The sequence below is a fragment of the Calidris pugnax genome, unplaced genomic scaffold, assembly GCF_001431845.1.
Source record: "Calidris pugnax isolate Ruff unplaced genomic scaffold, ASM143184v1 scaffold9, whole genome shotgun sequence".
NCBI classification, from domain to species: domain Eukaryota; kingdom Metazoa; phylum Chordata; class Aves; order Charadriiformes; family Scolopacidae; genus Calidris; species Calidris pugnax.
The window spans coordinates 2809403-2823936 of NW_015090778.1; positions in this window are offsets into that span (position 1 = coordinate 2809403).

Sequence of the window (14534 nt, forward strand, 5' to 3'; positions counted from 1 at the left end):
CTGGCCAGTGCGCGGGGACCCGGCGGGGAGCGCGGCCGCGCAGCAACCCCCGCCCGCGGGGAGCCGCGCCTGGCGAGGCCGCTGGCGGGAGCCGTCTCCCCGGTAACCGGGAGGAATGTTAATGAGTTTGAATGTTTGACCTCGCTCGGCGGTGCATCCGAGCGTGAGGGCAGCGGGGAGCGGGGCCGGCACCCCTGAAGGGAGCGGGGACCCCTGAGGGGAGAGGGGCCAGTGGGATCTCCTGAGGGGAGCGGGCACCTCTGAGGAGAGAGGGGCCAGTGGGATCCCCTGAGGGGAGCAGGCACCTCTGAGGGGAGCGGGGACCCCTGAGGGGAGAGGGGCCAGCGGGATCCCCTGAGGGTAGCAGGCACCTCTGAGGGTAGTGGGGCCAGTGGGTATCCCTGAGGGGAGTGGGGACCCCAGAGGGGAGCGGGGACCCCCCATTGCCGCAGTCTGAGGGAGCTGGGCCCTGCCGCTGTGTGAGGGGTCGTGGGTCGCACCCAGCCCAGTGGGGAGCACTGCAGGCTGAGGGGGACACGGCGGGGGAGCCCACCAGGGAACTGCCCTGGTGCCGCGAAGGAGGCGAGGCAGATGGTATTTTTAGCCATTTCTGAGGTAAATGGTTATTGAGCTTACGAGCGTTTAGTTTCAGAGCCACATAGATCTTTCGTACATCTCATTGCTGTAAGCAGATTGCTTCTCTCACCAGTTAGCAAGATAAACCAGGGTGAGAGAGCTGTCACTGCTTGCAGGGTTCCCGCTGTCTTGTCCCAATTTTCTGTCTGAAGGGGCTTTCCTTTCTACTTGCAGAGATCCTCGTTGCAAGCACAGTTGACTTCCTACCTGCTTAGGCCTTCAGCCGCCCTCTCAGCAGCCGAGCCCTACCCGTGCTGTGGTCTTGCTGTAGTAACTGCCACCCTTCAGGTACCTTTGGCGTTTGTATCTCCCTGCTTCTCGTCTTTTTTTTCTTTTTTTGAAAGCTTTACCATTTGTATTTAGTTGCTACTCTATCTTCAAAAGTCAGTTCTTTTATCATTAATAACTATATGTAATCATAAATATGCACTGTAGTGCATAAACTTTTAGTTGGAGCCCTCTGGGGAACAGAAGGTTGCTTTGAACAGTCATGTTCTCCCTTTATGTCTATGGTTTTACGCGCTGACTGCTGTCTGGTCAAACGATACCACTAAACCAAGCAACTAATCAAAGTCCAAAGTGCATTAAAAATCAATAAAATTGCCCTGGCAGGACCCACGCCCGAGGGGCGGCGGTGGCTGGTCAGGCCCTGCAGAACCAGAGTCAGCAGAACCTTCGTGCCGTCCTGGGCAGGGGCTACCGGGGAGCCACCCAACCAGAGGGGCTCCCGTAGCAGTTTTTAAGTCACCTAACCAGAAAAATAAAAAAAACTCCAAACCATTAGATTATTAAAAGATTGTACAACACCAAATTGCTAGTTACTGGAAACCTTCAATTACAGAGGTACAGAGTGGATGACATAAAGATTAGGGCAACGATTGGCAGCCAGAGTGGTGCAGAATGTTTTTTTTCTATGCAGTATAAAGAAAAGGGGAAAAAAACCTTGAGATTTGGCAAGCAAGAAAGAAGAGTAAACAGAAGAGAGGATGTAAAACTAACGGGAAACACTAGTAACAAACAAGATTAGTTAGGGATGTAATGAAAGCTCAACTTGAGGAGAACTACTTATGTTTTTATGGTTATGGACCAATGCTGACAAAATATACTCAACTGGAAGAAATAGCATTTTCCGTGCAACAGAGTAGCAGAAAACTGCACTGTTTCACTACTTGCCATTAATAGGATAGTTGTGTTTAGATCTGTACAAACACAGAACAGAATGAAGGACCAGACATTGTGGACTTACTTAGAGTTACAGACCCTGCGTTCCCAACACACAGGAGCTGGGAATTTCCTGGCTGAGAAAGCCAAAATAACTCTTCCTGACACAGGGACCAGCCAGAAAAGCCGAGAACAGTACCTGAGTGCGGTGCTCGAGCTGTTGGTTTCGGTCTCATACTACAAGAGGAGCCATAATTTAACTCCAGCTTTGCCACACAGGCAGGTTTCATCCCTGGTAGCCGAAATTGCCCAGCTGTCAGGACACTGCGTTGGTTCTGGACAGGAGTGGTGGGTGCACCTATGAGTTACCGAATTTTACTGGCTCTGCTTTCCCAAAGCCACTCCCCAGTTCCTTCATGCTGTGTCAACCATTGTCTGACCCCACACCCCGCACTCCAGGTAAGGCTAACACAGTCCAACCAGAGCTGATGATACACTAGCTGGATTTCTGCATTTTCCAGCCAAAATACCATTTGTTGGCATGTATTCTTAGCTTAGCATTCACCCAGAAAATGTTTATTTTATGGCTCATAAAGGACTATGCCAGCTACTTAGGATTTTTTTTGTAGAAAACATCTTGATTGGTCCCCCGTTAAAAAAAAAATATCTCAGCCAATGTTTGTGTTTCTGCCCCTGGTGTTTTCATCAGAGAAATTTGATCAATTATATGGGCCAACGATCCTATTTTTTTCAAACCAAGTACACATGAGATAATACACCATTTCTTGTGAGACCCTCCCTGCAGTGCTGCATTGAGCTCTGGGGCCCCCAACAGCAGGACATGGACCTGGTGGAGCGAGTCCAGAGGAGGCCACGAAGGTGGTCTGAGGGCTGCGAGGACAGGCTGAGAGAGTTGTGGGGGGTTCAGCCTGGAGGAGAGAAGGCTCCGGGGAGACCTTAGAACCCTTTCCAGTCCCTAAAAGGGGCTGCAGGAGAGATGGAGAGGGACTCTTGATCAGGGAGGGGAGCTGTAAGATGAGGGAGAAGGGTTTCAAACTGAAAGAGGGGAGATCGGATCTCAGGAGGATGGAAGTTCCTCGTGAGGAGGAAGTTCTTTACTGTGAGAGTGGTAGAGCACTGGAACAAACCGCCCAGGGAGGTGGTGGAGTCTCCTCTGGAGACATTCAAAACCCACCTGGACAAGTTCTTGTGCAACCTGCTCTGGGTGGACCCGCTTTGGTGGAGGGGTTGGACTAGATGATCTCCAGAGGTCCCTTCCAACCTCATTGTGAGAAACACCGACTCACATCTTAGAATTTAAAGAGGACAAAGTCACCGAAGCAAAAGTTTAAAAATTTATTAATACGAAACAGCGCTGAATCGGGTGCACCAAAAATAGATGCACGCGCACTTTTTCAATTTTTGTATATTTATACCTTATCCCGGCCGCTTAAACTTCTGTCTCTCCTTCTCATTGGCTGAGAAGTTGGAGCTCACATTCTTCCCGACCGCCTAACCTATCGCAGGTTTAGCCTATATCTTTTTCTACCGAATAAGGCATATACACACCTATTCTATGAAATTTTATCTTGAACATATCATTCTCTTAATCAGGTGGTCGCATCCTCGTCTTCATCAGCTGCCCCCCCCTTTTTCCCTGTGAGCGGGCCTACTTGGCAGCCTTACTGTCCAGCCTTTACTGTCTGTTACTGGCAGATTCACTGTCCAAGCCTTGTTCTTTTAGTCTTATTGATACTTTTCTATCTTCTTGGTCCCAACTTGAAAACACAACTTGCACCTCAAAAAGCCTTCACGCTTTTAAGTGGGTGACCACGATCACGGCCGCCCCGTCCATCCCATCCCCGGATCCCCCATCCGCGGGAATGGGGATTAGTTAGATACAATTTGTTAATTTTTATTACTACTACTAAAGCTTCTGTACTATCACACTAACAATGATACATCAATTAGCTGAAGCAAAACTTAGCTCGTTTCCCACATCATGATTCTATGACGTTCTCCACCTTGAGGGTGGTGAGAGCCTGGCCCAGGTTTCCCAGAGCAGCTGTGGCTGCCCCATCCCTGGAGGGGTTCAAGGGCAGGTTGGAGGGGGCTTGGAGCAACCTGGTGGGAGGTGTCTGTCTCTGGGTGGGACTGGATGATCATTAAGGTCCCTTCCAACTCTGACCATCCCGTGATTTTCCAAGTTCTTTTTTTTTTTTTTTTCACCCTTCAACCCCGGGGTTACACCTCCCGTGAACCCGCTTCGAAACGGTGTTGTCCCCCCCGGGGGTCTCCGGTTGCCGCCCGGGGAGGGCGGGGGTGGCCCGCTGCCCCTCAGAGGGTCAAACCGTGTCTCTGGGTGGGACTGGATGATCATTAAGGTCCCTTCCAACTCTGACCATTCTATGATTCTAAGTCCCCTGTAGATAAGGAATTAGAAATTTCTTCCTGGAAAGATGATGCTTTGGGGGGGGGGGTGGGCAGCAAAACCGCGCGAGGGCTGTCACGTGACCGCGCGGGCTTGACCTACTTTGGGCCAATGGCGGGGCGCCGCCGGCCCGCGCGCTCCTCCGTGCAGCCCCCCCTCCCCCCCCGGTGCGGGATCCGCCATGACAACCCGCCCCTGGGCCCCCCTCTTCACCCTTCAACCCCGGGGTTACACCTCCCGTGAACCCGCTTCGAAACGGTGTTGTCCCCCCCGGGGGTCTCCGGTTGCCGCCCGGGGAGGGCGGGGGTGGCCCGCTGCCCCTCAGAGGGTCAAACCGAAGATCACAACGGTTTGGGTTGGGAGGAACCTCGAAGATCATCTAGGGCCACCTCCCACCAGACCAGGTCACCCAAAGACCCTTCCGACCTGGCCTTGAACCCCTCCAGGGATGGGGCAGCCACAGCTTCTCTGGGCAACCCGAGCCAGGGTCTCACCACCCGCAGGGTGGAGAATGTCCTCCTGAGATTTGATCTAAATCTCCCTTCTTTCACCTTAAAAACCTTACCCCATCCTATCTGTTATACCCTCACCTATTGCATTCGTAATAGTAATTGCAAATTCCGTTATGAAACAGAATCATAGAATGGTTCGGGTTGGAAAGGACTTTAAAGATCATCTACTTCCAACCCCCCTGCCATGGGCAGGGACACCAGCTTTTCCTCCCCCTTATAGAAAGCTTGAGTGAAAGTTTTCTTTAGATATCTTCCATGGGAACCTACTTCTATTTTCTCTTCTTGCATTTTCTCCATAAACACCGATAAAATGTGGGCCAGGGTGGGGGAGGGGGCCATGCAATAATCCTGGAAGAGAGCTTGAAACATGGAACCTTCACAGTCAACTTGTAATCCAGAGCTCCAAATGTATTTAAGTATAGATTGGACTGAAGAATCCAGTCATAGAATCACAGCGTGGTTAGAGTTGGAAGGAACCTTAGAGACCATCCATTCCAACCCCCCTGCCCTGGGCAGGGACACCTCCCACCAGAGCAGGTTGCTCAAAGCCCCATCCAGCCTGGCCTTAAGCACTTCCAGGGATGGGGCAGCCACAGCTTCCCTGGGCAACCTGTTCCAGTGCTCACCACCCTCACAATGAAGAATTTCTTCCTAAATTTTCTTCAGTCCTTTTCTCTGACCAGCTCCTCCTGTCAGGCTTCAATGGGAGCCGGTACTGTGTGTGCAGTTCCAGAAATCTCTTGAATTTGAGCAAAACTCCCTCTGACCAGGCATGTATATGGCCGCAGCTGGGCTGCCACTGGCACTTACTTCCTCTGTTGGGTTGCTGCCTTTTAAATATGTTCCCCTTGAAGAAAAGAGTTGCAGAAGTAGGGGAGGGGAAAGGACAGCAAGCTGCAAGGTGGAGAGAGAGAGGATAAATAATGCAGGAGAACAGGCTTTTGGGTCAGAGCACAGGACAGGTTGGAAAAGCAAATGGCTTTGGGTGCCCTAAATACCTGCTGGTTCATCAATGGTGATCCTCACCTCGGCCCTTCAGGAGCCAAAACAATAGATGAAAGGATCAAGCAGGATGCACAAAAAAAAAACAGAGGAGAGAATTGGAAGAGACTTAAGATTCAGCCTTTGTTTTAGTTCTGATTTTTGACGTTCCCAGACTGGTTGTAGAAGGTGGTGCATTCCCAGCCGTACTGTGTGATGCATAACTCAGGGGGACATAAAAAGCCACGTGTACGTTCAGATACCCACACCCTGCCTGGAGCTAAAAACCAGCAGCTTTTGAAGACAAGGTTGAGAAGCACCGAGGAGAAAAGGAGCGAAGCCTGAACCCCACCTCCTCCACCATTGTAGAGGTTCTGGAAGGAGCTTGGCTTGGCTTCCCAAGTGAGAGCAGCTACCGACAGCGCTGAATTACTTAAAAATTGATGTTTATTGTCCACGTGGTGTGCAGCTGAGTGAGCTGCTGTGGCTCCTTGCAAAAGGAAAAATGTTTGTTGAATGAACCATGATCTGCCCCCGCCTTTTTTTTTTTCCTTTAAGGTTTAATTGAATGTGGGAGAGACAGGTTTGGAACTGCTTTTGGGTGATGGCAGAGGAACTTCTCTTAAGTAATCTGGGGTGGTTCCAAAAGGCATTCCAGTTCTCAGAAAAATAGATATTACTAGTCATTGCTTATATGCTATGGGATGAAAGATTAATAATTTTCTCTGCCAAAGTTTACAGTCAGGCTTTACCATGACAGTAAATCAAATACATGAACTTGCCTGGGCAGCTGACCTGGTTTGAACTCAGCAAGTGTTACTCTCAACGATGACTACATTTTTGGAACAAATCCTCCGCTCTGCTTTTTTAAAGCAACCTTAACCTTGTAAAGCATTAACCAGCCTCTCGAGCCCATTTCAAAGACCTCGTGCCCTCGGTGCCTCGGAAAATTATTTAGACCCGGTCGGTGCAACCAGCCAAATGACGGAACCGGACTGAGACAAGCGACGAGGGAGTAACTGGCTGGTTGTAGCCAGACCTCCCCCCGAATAAGGACAACTCCCAGCTGGTGCCAATGGGAGAAACAGCCTGATCCTTCCATTTATTCCTCTGCGCTCCATTCCTCTTCCTTTCTCACTTTTGGCTTGTGTGCTGCAGAAAGACAGTTAGAAATAGCTGTTCTTACATGCTCAGGCTGTTTGATTTTGGAAGTTGGCATTGGTTTTACTGGAGATAGAAGAGCACCCACGAGCAGAGAATAAAACAGCCCATCCCCAGGCAGAGCTGTAACAGAAGGGGGGAGTGAAAGGTGCAGGAGCTGAGCATCTCCCCTTATTCAGAGTTTCTATTGAAGTCAATGACCCAGATTTCTCTGACTTCAAATGGCTGCTTTCAGAGAGCTTGCCGGAGGCACGGTGCTGGGGAAGGTCAGGCAGAATTTAGCCTGAAATATTCTGCTTGCACAGGCTTATCAGATCTGGATCTGTAAAACTGGATACGGAAAACCCATGTTCTTCAATGAGGTCTGTGAAAGTCACTGCAGTGACTCGTTGCCTGGGCTTCAAGGCAGCATTTCTGCTGCCTTGGGATTTCTGTCCGTCCTGTACTTCTGTGATCAGTTCTGTGACATCCACCTTGCTCCCAGGTTGCCCTCTTAGAAAAAAAAAAAGTAATGCAGAAAACCCAAACTAGTTTTTAATCTCATGGGTTTAGATTATTAAGAACCCAGAAACGTGGTAAGCCTCTCTTATCTTTGGCAAGAAATCCTGACCTTCAGCAGAAAACTGGGGAAATTCCTACAGACAAAAATCAGGCTTCTAAGCATAAAAGCATTAAAGTCGTGCTATGTCTCTTTATGAAAGAATCATTGTAACTGCACATATTTTAAAAGGACAGCAAGTAATGCAGAAACAACGCACATTATTAATCTCTGTGCAGTTTATCCTGTAGGTTTAGATTCATTAAGTCTTGCAGATGAGATTGGTTTGGGGTTTTTTTCCCCCTCTCTTTTTTTTTTAATGTACTCCCACGTTCAGATATATGGAGCAGCAGAAGAGGTTCCCGATAGTAATGTCATCCTGCAGCACCTTTCCTTAGTCCAGCCAGGGGGGTTCTGCTAAATTGTCGTGTCTCTTACAGCCCATTTTATTCTGTTTAAATCTCTCATCAGAAATTTCAGTTGGAAACTAGTTGCTATCAGAATATGCACACTGAATATGTTAAATATCAGCATACCAGGCTTCTTAGGTTTTTGGAAACCTACTTATGCAAATATCGTAATGCAACATAGAGACAGTAACAGTGAGCGCTGTCTTAAGAGGCAAATGTACCCTGGATTCCATGCGTCTATCTCCCTGCTTTACTTGATACAGAAAGTCTGATTAGATCTCTAAAGATTACAGTTTAAAAGGGCTTGGAAAAAATAGAGTATTACTAACTTGGATTTTTTTAATGTATATTCAAACATAGAATCAGCTTTACTGATCCAGAGCATCCAAAAGCTGGATTTCAGCCGTATGGCTCTGTGTTTATAAAAACCAAAAGGAGGTATTTTCCCATAATCATATGTTGGCTTTGTCTTAACCAGCGTCCAGGGCTGCCGTGTGCTGTGACGCAGGATGGAGCAGCTGCACAGTGGGGATTGTGCTCCGAGGGAAAGGAACGGATTCGGGGTCTTCAAGCCACGAGTCCTCCTCTCTCTCATTTCTGCTGGAGTCAGCAGCTCTGCAGAGGTCCTGCTCTCCATTTTACCTCCTGAAAGGGTAGACTGAGTGCTAATGGATGCGTGCAGAAAAGATGTACATTAAGAGCAATGCATAATATTTGCCATTTCAAACAGCATTCAGCTTTTTAAAGTTTTTATGCATTAAAGCGAAACGCTTTAAATTAATTGAGGTGAATACAATGACAGCTGGCAGCTGTGTCTTAATGACCCTTGGATAGACATGTGGACAAAAGGAAGTGTAAAAGCCTAGCTGTTGTTTGTTGTTTTATTCTGCCTTTGACTTTTTTATGTCATGTTTTCTTTTAAAGTGATCTGCTCTGATCTGCAGTAACATGGGTGCAGAACTAACTCTACTTGGACTAGAGACACTCTTGTCCGTATGTTTTTCTGGCTGGGCAGTTAGACTATAAACTGTACTGAAAGCATCAGGCAGAAAGTTATACTGAAAACATCACACATAAATAGTTTAATATTAAACCAGCTTTGTATTATTTTTATTCCCATTCATTTTTAAAGCCTTTAAAAAAAAAAAAAATCTCACTAATTGCCTTGCAGGGTAAGTTGTTTTTGAAGGCTCAAAACTAGCATTTTCATAGGCAGGTTTTTCATTTTTGTTTGGTTTTTTTTTTTAAACTGTCAAAGGGCGTAAACATACAGTTTTCTATAGCCATCTGACAGCATGTATGCAAGGAAATAAAGATGTCCTTCTCCTGTATTTTCCCTTAAATGGCTTCAACCTAGAGAATATATTATGGTGACTGGCTGTGAAAGGCGGCTGTGATCTTATTTTTACTGTTTGTTATAGCGGTTTCAAACTTATCAAAGGAAGAAATAGAGGCTTTTTAGATGGCTGCTTGCCAACATCACTAATCAGAATTTTAATGAGATTTTCCTTTTGAGGCCTAAATTAGGTCTAATTAACAATATATAAAGCAAATGTATAATGCCATAAAAGGGATGCAGCCCACTGCATATAGAATGTGTTTCAATCTCTTCACAAATAGAAATATTGAACAAAATGCACATTCTTATGCTGTTTTAAACATACATAGGTTTGGGGCTTTTTTTACTGTTATGCGTTAATTAACAAATTGCCTTTAGAAAATGTGCTCCTAGACTTTTATAACAACTTCAACATCTCTGAAGGGGAATAACACAGGTGCTTATGGCAGAACCCCCCCATCCCATTTCGGGTCACTTTGGCACAGGCTCCTGAAAGCCCCAGTCGGACACACGCCGCCGTGGCAGTGACAGCGGGAGCCGGGCCCTTTTACTTCCCCAAAGTGCTCCATTTGCCATCATCACTTCTTCAGAGGGGCCATGTGTTCCTATTGTTTGTGGGCTGGATAACTGGCCTGCGGCTCCCTTTGCCCAACCAGCACAAAAGGCATGGTTATATTTAGGCTACACACACTGTTTTTCTCCAAGCATTTAAGACAGAGAATGATTAACAACTACAAGACGTCATCCTCAAAACACAGCGTTGTTTCTTCCCCCAAAGTATATTTTGTGCAAAGAGGGATAAACCAAAAGGACTCTTCTCCTTCCCCATTGCAAGATTCTGTTGTTATTTATGGCATCATAGTTCCGTTTTCTCCATGTCCGGTTTATCTGTTACATATGAAATAGTTCAAAAAAGGAAAGCACCTTCAATCAGAATTGCTCAGATGAAGCTTAATGCAATTAAACACCTCAACATATGGAATAGCAGCTTCTCCCTCAACAAACCTTTTTATTCATGTACTGAGACCATTAACCAGGAAGTCTTTCAAATTTCATGTTGAGTAAGCAAATCTCATTTCTTTATGGTAGTTAAATCAGTATATCTTCTGATTCATTTAACTTATGATGCTAAAGATAAATAGCAGCAGAAACAATGGGGATAAAAAAACCCACAAAAGCACACCAGAACAGCCTGAATACAAACCCCAAACCAAGTCCCCCCCTTGCACAAACCCCAGCTCATCACGTCTAGTAGCATCGGGCTGAAGTGATCACAATACTTGAGTGGGACTTTAGGTGTTGCTCTAGACCGAGTTTATCTAGAGACCTGTAACTAGAGTTTATGCTAATTGGCAGCATCTGTATTTAATTAGATAGTCTATCAACTGCCCATTAGCTTTGAACTGACATCAGTCATATTCTAAGTAAGCTGCAATGGCCATTTCAAATGTGTATTTCTTGAAGTGTGTAAATAAATATTTTCACAGCAATTTTAAGGAAAGAGCCAAACCACAGGGCAGAGGGAGCCAGAATCATTTTGCATCTGTTACAACACTCTGGATAATGGTTTGGTTGATTTATAGTGGAAATATTTGTTTTTCAGCTTGAATTTTGGTAACTCGGAACAGATGTTCACAGCAATGTTAGAATACTGTCTACCCATGCTTCTCTGTTAAATCAAATGCTGTTACACATTTAAACTAATCCAGAAAAAAAAAATATACTGTGAAATTACTAATCTTACAGAAGTACCTAGTAATGAGACTTCAACATCATTATCTTTCCATTTTATCAGAATCTCAAACATACAATAGCAAAAAAACTACCGAAATGGCTAGATTTCATCTGGTTTGTGACCCTGGAGGAGGAGTCTTGTCTTTGTCTATCACTAATTTTTTCAAAGCCATGTGGCGTTGAATCAAATCAGCTTTCTGGCTTTTTTCCACCTTCACTGAGCTAGGGAAATATCAACAAGGGGAACCAAGAAGGCTCTTGTAATGAGAAAGTTATCTGTGTCTTCTAAAAAATCATTAAGAATTCAGTATATTATTTTTTAAAAGTTCTATGTGTGTTACAAAGACCTCTGACTACAGAGCACCATAAATACAGCCCTCTCTTCCCCACTGCTTTACTCATGTCCCTCAACATTTAGCCAGCGAAGGGGCAGGAGCACGTCTCCACACTCATCAGATTAGCTGGGGGAGCAGCATGTTCTGAAATCCATAGACTCTTTGCATTCACGACAGGGACACTGAGCTCCTGAGCTGAGAAGTGAACAGCACTTCTGTCAGTTTGGAGAGACTGCCCTTTTTTCCTTTTTTTTTTTTTTTTTTTAAACCCTTTTTCCTAGGGAGGGAAGTTACAGTCTCCTCTCCAAGTGCAAACATCCAAAGCCATTTGCTGATGTGAATTCCAGATTGCCAGTGGAGCTTTGCCTGATGTCTTTACCTTATGAGGTCTGTTGTTTCTTCTAGGAACTTCCAGACACTCCAGGGCAGCACTCTTGCTTCCTAGGAAAGATCCAAAGGAGCTGGCATGCAGCTATTTAATGGCTATCCCATTTGCAGCTCCCTTTCATTCCAGGTGGCATCAATATATTCTTAATGGCTGAAAGCCCTGACAGCACTGGGAGGAGCCAGTGATTTGTTCCTGTGTGAAGCAAACATTTTGAAGTACCATTACTGCATTAAGCTGTGAAGCTGTGCACAGAGATGTTTCCTCACCGATTTGATGCTCTCACAATCACCCGCTCAGCCCGGGGAGCGCTGCTGGCTCCGTGCTCCTGATGGCCAGGCCATGGTGCCCTCAGCTCAGGAAAGGAGAGGCAGAGGGTGTGGAGTGTGGCTTCCCTTCAGGCCACAGCTATTTTACACCAGTATTTCATCCTGAGAGATGCACTATTAATGCTGGAAGATGCAGAACCTCAGCACGCGCTTGTTGTGCAAATGAAGCACAAATGCAGATTTTACTAGAAGATATTCTTTGCAAGCAAGTTAGTATTTATAGCGGTGACATGAGTCACCTTAGATACCATGGATACAGCATTTCATCTCCATTAAGTACAATCAGTGTTCGTTTCACAATATTTTGCACTTGCACTTGTACAACTGAGTGATGGTTTTGCTCCTCAGGACGCTCCTTCCTCTCTGTCCCGGTGAGAATTGGAGCCAATGGGCATTTGACATGCTCATTTGAAATGCCCATATGGCCAACAGAAACAAACCTACAACTGCTGTAGACTTTTAGATAAGCTTTGTAGAACATTTCTCTGATGCTTTGCTCAGACATCCTGGACCACTGTTTTATCTTGGTCGCTATCTGACTTGTCAACTGTTACCTTATGTGAGTTCTTCCTCCTAGGGAGGGAAGTTACAGTCTCCTCTCCAAGTGCAAACATCCAAAGCCATTTGCTGATGTGAATTCCAGATTGCCAGTGGAGCTTTGCCTGATGTCTTTACCTTATGAGGTCTGTTGTTTCTTCTAGGAACTTCCAGACACTCCAGGGCAGCACTCTTGCTTCCTAGGAAAGATCCAAAGGAGCTGGCATGCAGCTATTTAATGGCTATCCCATTTGCAGCTCCCTTTCATTCCAGGTGGCATCAATATATTCTTAATGGCTGAAAGCCCTGACAGCACTGGGAGGAGCCAGTGATTTGTTCCTGTGTGAAGCAAACATTTTGAAGTACCATTACTGCATTAAGCTGTGAAGCTGTGCACAGAGATGTTTCCTCACCGATTTGATGCTCTCACAATCACCCGCTCAGCCCGGGGAGCGCTGCTGGCTCCGTGCTCCTGATGGCCAGGCCATGGTGCCCTCAGCTCAGGAAAGGAGAGGCAGAGGGTGTGGAGTGTGGCTTCCCTTCAGGCCACAGCTATTTTACACCAGTATTTCATCCTGAGAGATGCACTATTAATGCTGGAAGATGCAGAACCTCAGCACGCGCTTGTTGTGCAAATGAAGCACAAATGCAGATTTTACTAGAAGATATTCTTTGCAAGCAAGTTAGTATTTATAGCGGTGACATGAGTCACCTTAGATACCATGGATACAGCATTTCATCTCCATTAAGTACAATCAGTGTTCGTTTCACAATATTTTGCACTTGCACTTGTACAACTGAGTGATGGTTTTGCTCCTCAGGACGCTCCTTCCTCTCTGTCCCGGTGAGAATTGGAGCCAATGGGCATTTGACATGCTCATTTGAAATGCCCATATGGCCAACAGAAACAAACCTACAACTGCTGTAGACTTTTAGATAAGCTTTGTAGAACATTTCTCTGATGCTTTGCTCAGACATCCTGGACCACTGTTTTATCTTGGTCGCTATCTGACTTGTCAACTGTTACCTTATGTGAGTTCTTCCTTGGCAAAGCTGTCCCCTCTGCAAGCAGGACATATCTCATTATCTGAATTTCCTTGAGCAGTAGGCGTTAGACCCAGGCACCCCTGAGACACCGGGGTGTTGGGCTCTCACAGCTCTGCATCCTCTGCTCCTGATTGTGCATCTGAGAAACGTATCCACTCTCGGTCTGTTTACAGTCCCTTATATTTGAGGTTTAAGCTACAGGGCACCTCAAGACTGAGCCCCAGCTGGTGGGAAGAGCTGTGCAACAACACTGAAAGGTGCAGAGCTGAATCTGATGTTTATCATGCATGTGGTCCAAGAGTTTTCATCACTGGAAATGGTCTTCTGTGTGTTACCAGATGGAAAAGTTCAGAACCCTTTTTTTGGTACTGTGTTTGAAGAACAAAATTTTCTTCTAACTTAAACTTCTACACCTGATCTGCAGCCTTCACTTACCCAGCCAGCTCAGTACGAGGGTTAAAGCAGCAGGCGGGTGAGCAGTGCTCATCTCTCCAGCCTCTGCCACCACTTACTGCGTGACCTTGGTCAAGTCGCTCAGCTTCTATCAGTGTTGTCTCTCTTGTGGTTTGTCTCCATTTCCTATAGGAGCAGGTAGGAGGATCGCAAGAGAGTAACCTCTGTATCCTGGGTGAACTTTTGCAGGAGTTAGCTGGGCAATTTCATATATAAATAAGGTAACAAGGTCTGTTATGGTACTGACAGATTGCAAGTCTCTTGTAGACGACAGCCAGGTACTTGTTTCCAGTAATAAGTCCTGCAGCAGTACATTGTATTTCTCTGAACCTTGAAGTAATATCAGAAATATCCTCTTGTTGCTCTCTCAAGCCCTGTTAATGAGCTGCTCAGAGGCTGAAAGACAGCATCTGCTTAGTAACAGAGTCGGTATTGATCTCAGTTATTGCAGATTTCTGCACTTTGCCAGCACAGACAAACAGCCTAATAGTTGCTCATCATAAGAAATCTGTACTGCTTAGATCCCAGTTAGATTTTAAGGGTTT